The sequence below is a fragment of the Colobus angolensis genome, unplaced genomic scaffold (assembly GCF_000951035.1).
Source record: "Colobus angolensis palliatus isolate OR3802 unplaced genomic scaffold, Cang.pa_1.0 Scaffold479, whole genome shotgun sequence".
NCBI classification, from domain to species: domain Eukaryota; kingdom Metazoa; phylum Chordata; class Mammalia; order Primates; family Cercopithecidae; genus Colobus; species Colobus angolensis.
In genome coordinates this window covers 1,012,995-1,019,729 of record NW_012118254.1, presented here as the reverse complement: position 1 = coordinate 1,019,729, position 6,735 = coordinate 1,012,995, and the positions used below count along the sequence as shown (strand labels likewise).

General features: G+C 39.2%; 1 pseudogene; it reads left to right on the top strand.

Moving 5' to 3' along the window:
* Positions 1-5,245: 5,245 nt before the first annotated feature.
* On the top strand, positions 5,246-6,088 carry LOC105523867 (annotated as a pseudogene).
* The last annotated feature ends 647 nt before the right edge of the window (positions 6,089-6,735 follow it).

Sequence of the window (6,735 nt, the reverse complement as noted above, 5' to 3'; positions counted from 1 at the left end):
AGATATACCTAATGTAAATGACGAGTTAATGGGTGCAGCACACCAACATGGCACATGTATACATATGTAACAAACCTGCACGTTGTGCACATATACCCTAGAACATAAAGTATAATAAAAAAGAAAAAACATAAGTGGGAGTTAAACAATGGGTATACATGTAGAAAAAGATGAAAACAATAGACACTGGGGGCTCCAAAAAGGGGTTAGGGAGGAAGAGGGGCAGGGGTTGAAAAACTACCAGTTGTGCAGTGTGTTCACAATATGAGTGATGGTTTCAAGAGAAACCCAAACCTCAACATTATGCAATATATCCATGTAACAAACGTGCACATATACCCCTTGAACCTAAAATAAAAGTTGGAAAGAAAAAAACTTTTAAAGATATATAATAATTGTGTGCTTTACTCTGTCTATGGGTGAGGAGTCATGCAGGATTTTGATAAAAGAAATGCTGTATTAGCTGATGTTTTAATATAATATGATGTCATATTTTATCGCTCTGGCTGCTGTGTCAAAGACAGGCTTTGGGGAAAGAAACAAGCATGGAATCAGGAAACCCACTTAAGAGGATTTTGCAGTAATGTAAGTGAGAGATGACATTGGTTCAAACCAAGCTGATATCAGCAGAAGTCATGAAAAATGGTAGCCTTCTGGATATATTTTGAGGTTAGAACCAGTCGGACTTCCTAAGAGTTTGCAAATGGGTAGGAAAGAAAGAGAGGGGTTAAGAATGACTCCAAGGATTTTGGCTTTAATTACTGAAGAATAGAGCTTCCATCAACTTAGATGGGAACACTGTGGACAGAGTCGTTTTGCAGGGGATAGATCAGGAATTTAATTTTGACCGCACTAAATTTGAGATGTCACCAGGCGCGGTGGCTCAAGCCTGTAATTCCAGCACTTTGGGAGGCCAAGACGGGCGGATCAGGAGGTCAGGAGATGGAGACCATCCTGGCTAACACGGGGAAACCCCGTCTCTACTAAAAAATGCAAAAAACTCCGGGCGAGGTGGCAGGCGCCTGTAATCCCAGCTACTCGGGAGGCTGAGGCAGGAGAATGGCGTAAACCCGGGAGGCAGAGCTTGCAGTGAGCCGAGATCTGGCCACTGCACTCCAGCCTGGGCGACAGAGCGAGACTCCGTCTCAAAAAAATAAAATTAAATTAAATTAAATAAATAAATAAATTTGAGATGTTGGGCCCAATGGCTCACACCTGTAATCCCAGCAGTTTGAGATGTCTATTTGACATTCAAGAAAAGATGAGTAGGAAGTTGAATATATAAACCTGGAGTTCAAGGGATACGTCCATCCTGGAGTAATGCATTTGGGAGTCATTGTCGTATGGATGGTATCTAAATCCTGAGACTGAATGAGAGCACCAAGCAAATGACTGTTCTAGTTAGAGTAGAAAAAGGTGATTCAAGGAGTGAGCCCTGGGGCATTTCAATATCAGTAGGTTGGGAAGGAGAGAAGGGATCAGCACAGAATAAGAAAGAGCAACTGATGTGGAATAGAAGGAAAACCAGGAATGTTTGGTATTCTGAAAGCTGAGTGAAGAAAAATCAAAGAGGGAGCGATTAAGTGAGTCCAATACTGCCAATAGGTCAAATAAGATAAGAAAGGGGAACTGACCACTAGCTTAGCAAATTGTTAAAAATGGGTGAAGGGAGATCTTTCAGACAGAGGGGGTAGCATAATTGTGAGAGAATGCACAGTGATTTCCGGCAACTGCAAATAATTGAAAACAGCTAAAGCATAAGGATATAGCAGGGACGGGAAAGGAAAGCAGCTGGATGGATACTCAGAGCCTGGATCACAATGTCATACTAGACATTTTGGATTTACCCTAAAGGCTGTGAGAATCCACAGGAAAATTTTATGTTGGGGAGTAACTGGGCCAGATTTGCATTTAAAAGATCAATTAGGCAGTGGTATGAAAAATGAGGAACAAATATGAAGGCAAAGAGGCTAGTTTAGAGGCTGTTAACAGTTGTCTAGGGAGAAACTCAGCCAGTGACCATGGGGATCAAGATGGGAAGGTGACTCAGACAAATATTTAAGAAATACAATCTATAGGACTTAATGACAATTTTGACATGTAGGAAGGCACTGTTAGAGAGACGAAGGAGTTACAAATTACTCAGGTTCTGGTTTGGGTAAGTGGGTAGGGAGTGGTGCCATTCACCTAGGAACTCTTGAGAAAGAGCAAGATTGCCAGAAAAAAAAAAAATCACACACTCACAAAGTGCAGAAAGCAGCCTAGTATCTTAGACTTATTGCGTTCTCATTTAGTCCTGTTAGGGAGGTGGAAAAACAGGCTTGGAAAGATTAGGTAACTTACCCAAGGTTTACACAGACAGAAAGTGAGGGTCCAGACGAGAACCCAGTTCCCAACTCCAAGCCTCCTCTTCATTCCACTTCTCCAAAACTGCTGTGCAAAAAACTTTGGGGCAAGGAGAAAGAGTACTTTTAAAAATGAATAGAGAAGGCCAACAGGTGGAGAAAAGAGGGGGTTGTCAGCTTTTTAGGGCAGGTTTCCTAAATATATTTTTTTCTCTAAATCTGCCTGGATGGAAGACACAGAAAATAAAAATGTTTACTTGCAACACATTTGGTTTTATTAAATTGAATGGTTTGTAACGTAAGGTAGGGAAGACACCAAGTTGGTGCTTTTCAGAACCTCTCAATGTCCTGTTGGCTTGTCTTCATCATCTTAAGGTTATCCACAATAACTAACTACTGATGGGCCCATGGGTAGTGCTGAATGGTCCATGCTCTGGTGGTATTCACAGTCTAGTGAGGAAGATAAACACAGCATTACAATACAAGGTGTTCAAAACATCTAGCAACATCGTTTCTTTAAAAATAAACTTTTTATTTTGGAATATTTTCAGATTCACAAAAAAGTAGCAAAGGTAGTACAGAGAACTGTCTTATACTCCTTATCCAGTTTCAGTTTCTCTTAATGCCATCATCCTACATCACAGTAGCATATTTATCAAAAATTAAGAAACCAACATTGGTACATTGCTTTGAACAAAACCCCAGACTTTATTTGGACTTCACCATTTTTAAAAAAAAGTTCTTTTCCTGTTTTGCAGTCCAGTCCAGGGTCCTCTGCTGCATATTGGTTGTCCTTAGCTCCTTAGTCTCTTCCGATCTGTGGCAGTATCTTGGTCTTTTCTAGTTTTTCTGAAAGCATCAAATTTGAAAAAAAAAAAAATATGTTATATGGTACATGCATATAATATTACTATATATAGCAGATTGAACCACCTTGATTACCTTTGCTGGGGTATATTAAAGGAATAGGCTTATTTGGTGAAAATCAGACATAAACCACCTGAGGCAATGCATCACAGATTATTGTGTAAGGATTGCAGGAAATGCCGCATTAACACACTGTGTTATTGTAATTTCTGCATAGGACATTGAAGTACGCAATACCAAGGAGAAGTAAACATTGAACATATCTGTGTTAGCCCATTCACATTGCTAGAAAGGAATCCCTGAGTATGGGCAATTTATAAAGAAAAAAGGTTTATTGGCTCACGGTTCTGCAGGCTGTACAAGCATGGCATCCACATCTGCTTGGCTTCTGGTGAGAGACTAAGGAAGCTTACAATCGTGGTTGAAGGTGAAGGGGGAGCAGATGCATCACCTAGTGAGAGAAGCAGCAAGACAGACAGGGGAGGTTCTGCACTTCTGAACAACCAGCTATGGTGTGAACTACCACAGGGAGAATCCACTCGTTACCATGGTGAGGGCACCAAGCCATTCATGAGGGATACGCCCCCATGACCCAAACACCTCCCACCAGACTCCACTTCCAACATTGGGGATTATATTTCAACCCAAGAACTGGAGGGGACAAGCACCCAAACTATATTAATATCATGTATTATGATGTAATGCCACCAAATCATTGCTATGGGTAATTGCCTACGTTACTGAGCTTTATTGCTACCCTGTATGACGTAGTGATTTGTCAATTGAACGTAATACCAATGAAAATATCAACACAGACTATTTTTTCATTAGATAAGCTCATTTTAAGTTTATACAAAAATAAATAAGCATAAATGACCAGGAAATCCTGCAAAAGAAGAATGTTTTAATGTCTGTAGTTTTACAGACATTAAAATATTTTAAAGTGTGTTTTCACTTATACATGAGTGCTAAATGATGAGAACACATGGACACATGACAGGCGGAACAACACACACTGGGGCGTGTTGGAGGGTGGGAGGTGGGAAGAGGGAGAGGATCAGGAAGAATAGCTAGTTGATGCTGGGCTTCATAACTGGGTGATGGGATGATCTGTGCAGCAAATCACCATGGCACATGTTTACTTATGTAACAAAACTGCACATCCTGCACATGTGCCTCTGAACTTAAAATAAAAGTTGGAAATTAAAAAATAAATGACAAGTGCCTGACCAAGGTCATTCTATTATTTCTCTTGTGTTAATAATAATTATTATTACATTACTGTGCTATTCATTAACATAATACACTACATTGAGAATAAAGGGGAGAAAACAAAGGATAAAAAAACATTTTAAAGCTTTGATAATTAAAAGCAAAGGGTACTGTTACATAATTAGAAATACAGACCAATTAACAGAATAGAATATCCATAAGTAAAAACAAATAAATAAAGCCTTTGGATTTAGAAACATGTTTCTCAGAAAAGCTGTCACTTCCTTTGTCCTCCAAAAAAGGACCTGAAAAGTCCCAATTCAAACTTTGGAAAACTATGGTTATGAGATGCTATAAATGTTCAAAGCAGTCAGAAGGAGAAGGATGAATGTGTCTTCTGACTGAATGTGTCATCTGACTGAATGTGTCATCTTAAATTGGTTGGAGAAAAGGTGAACAATTCAGTAAACTGTTGTGACAACTAGGTAGCCATCTGAAAAAAAAAGTAGATTCATACTTCACACTGTACATCACGATAAACCAGAGAGGAATCAATTATTTCAATGTAAAAATAATAACAAAGAGCACTCGAAGGAAACATGGAAGAATTCTTTTCTAACCTGAGTTTCAGGGAAAGCCTTCCTAACCATGATTCAAGATTCAGATGCCATAAAAGATGGCCTAGAATTCGATAAAAGACCAGCAGCCCAATAGAAAAATGGGCAAGCCTCATGAGTAGACAAAAGGCAAAAAAGGAAAATATAAATGGCCCCCAAAGACGCTCATCCTCATAATGAGAAAAATGCAGAGAGCAGCCCAAGATGGCTGACTTTGAGGATTGAGTATTGGATGAGGAGAAGGTGTGCATAGCTGCTCAATTCATCACTCATGCTCCCCTATGGGAATTTAATGAATATTCAGTGATGTTTAATACTTAATAATGACACTCTCCTCAGCGAAGGGGCAGCACAAGCATTTGCCCAGCATAACATAGATCAGTTCACGTCTGCGAAGACAGAGAAGGATATGAAGAACAGGTCTTAATTGTAGAGCACTCTGACCTAGGTAATAACAGATTTCTAGATCCAAGAAACAAAATTTCCTTTAAATTTGATCACATATGGAAAAAAGCAAGTGAGCCCCAGCCACAGGAAGTAGATGGAGGTCTGAAGTCTTGGAGAGAATCCGGTGACCCTGCTTTAAGAGCCTACGTGAAAGATCATTATTCCAGTGGCTTCTGTACTGTTTATGCTAAAACTATAGATGGGCAACAGACTATTCCTGCATGCATTGAAAGCCACCAGTTTCAGCCTTAAAACTTCTGAAGTGGTCATTGGAGTGGAAGTTCATCATCACACCTCCTACAGCCCAGGTGGCTGGAGTGCTTAAGATTCACTATTATGAATACAGCAATGTTCAGTTGGTTAGTCATAAAGATGTACAGGATTCACTAACTGTTTCAAATGAAGTCTAAACTGCCAAGGAGTTTATTAAAATCACAGGGAATGCAGAAAGCGACTATCAGACAGCAATTAGTGAAAACGATCAAACAGTCAGATACCACATTCTAGGCCTTGAACCGGCAGCTTCCAGTTACCCGCAGGAAAATTGACTGGAACAAGATACTCAGCTACCAGATTGGCAAAGAAATGCAGAATGCTTAAAGACTGAATGTAGGATTCTTCAGTATGAGGAAAGACAAGGATTCAACGTGTTGTCATATGATAAATAAGTGATTTAAAAATAAGAGTGATATTTTGCTAAGGCTTTCAAATTTTTCTAGCTTCATAGAATACTGTAGAATCTATAGCATGGTCTTGATTCTTTTATGCTCTCTGCCTTGTAATTTTCTGTTATCATTAGATCTACATGTAAATCTGTTTTGGTTGTTGTTAATTCTGCTACACTTAATGTTGGAGACAGAGATTTGCTTTAGAGTCATTTCACTGTTTAGAAAGTCTTCCTGGGCCATGAAACCCTGTTACTGATTTACATAAGGTATTATGTTCATTACTTTCTACCCCTATCCTTCCAAGCACTTGTGGTAATTCAGTGGTTTTTACTGATCCACCAACAGCTAAAGTGGCTATGCTACAAACTATAGCTAAACAAAGGACACATTCATCCTTCTCCTTCTGACTGCTTTGAACATTTATAGCATCTCATAACTATAGTTTTCCAAAGTTTGGATTGGGATTTTCAGGTCCTTTTTTGGAGGACAAAGGAAGTGACAGCTTTTCTGAGAAACATGTTTTTAAATCCAAAGGCTTTAACCACATTCCCTGCACATGAACATATTTGCTTTTTTTTT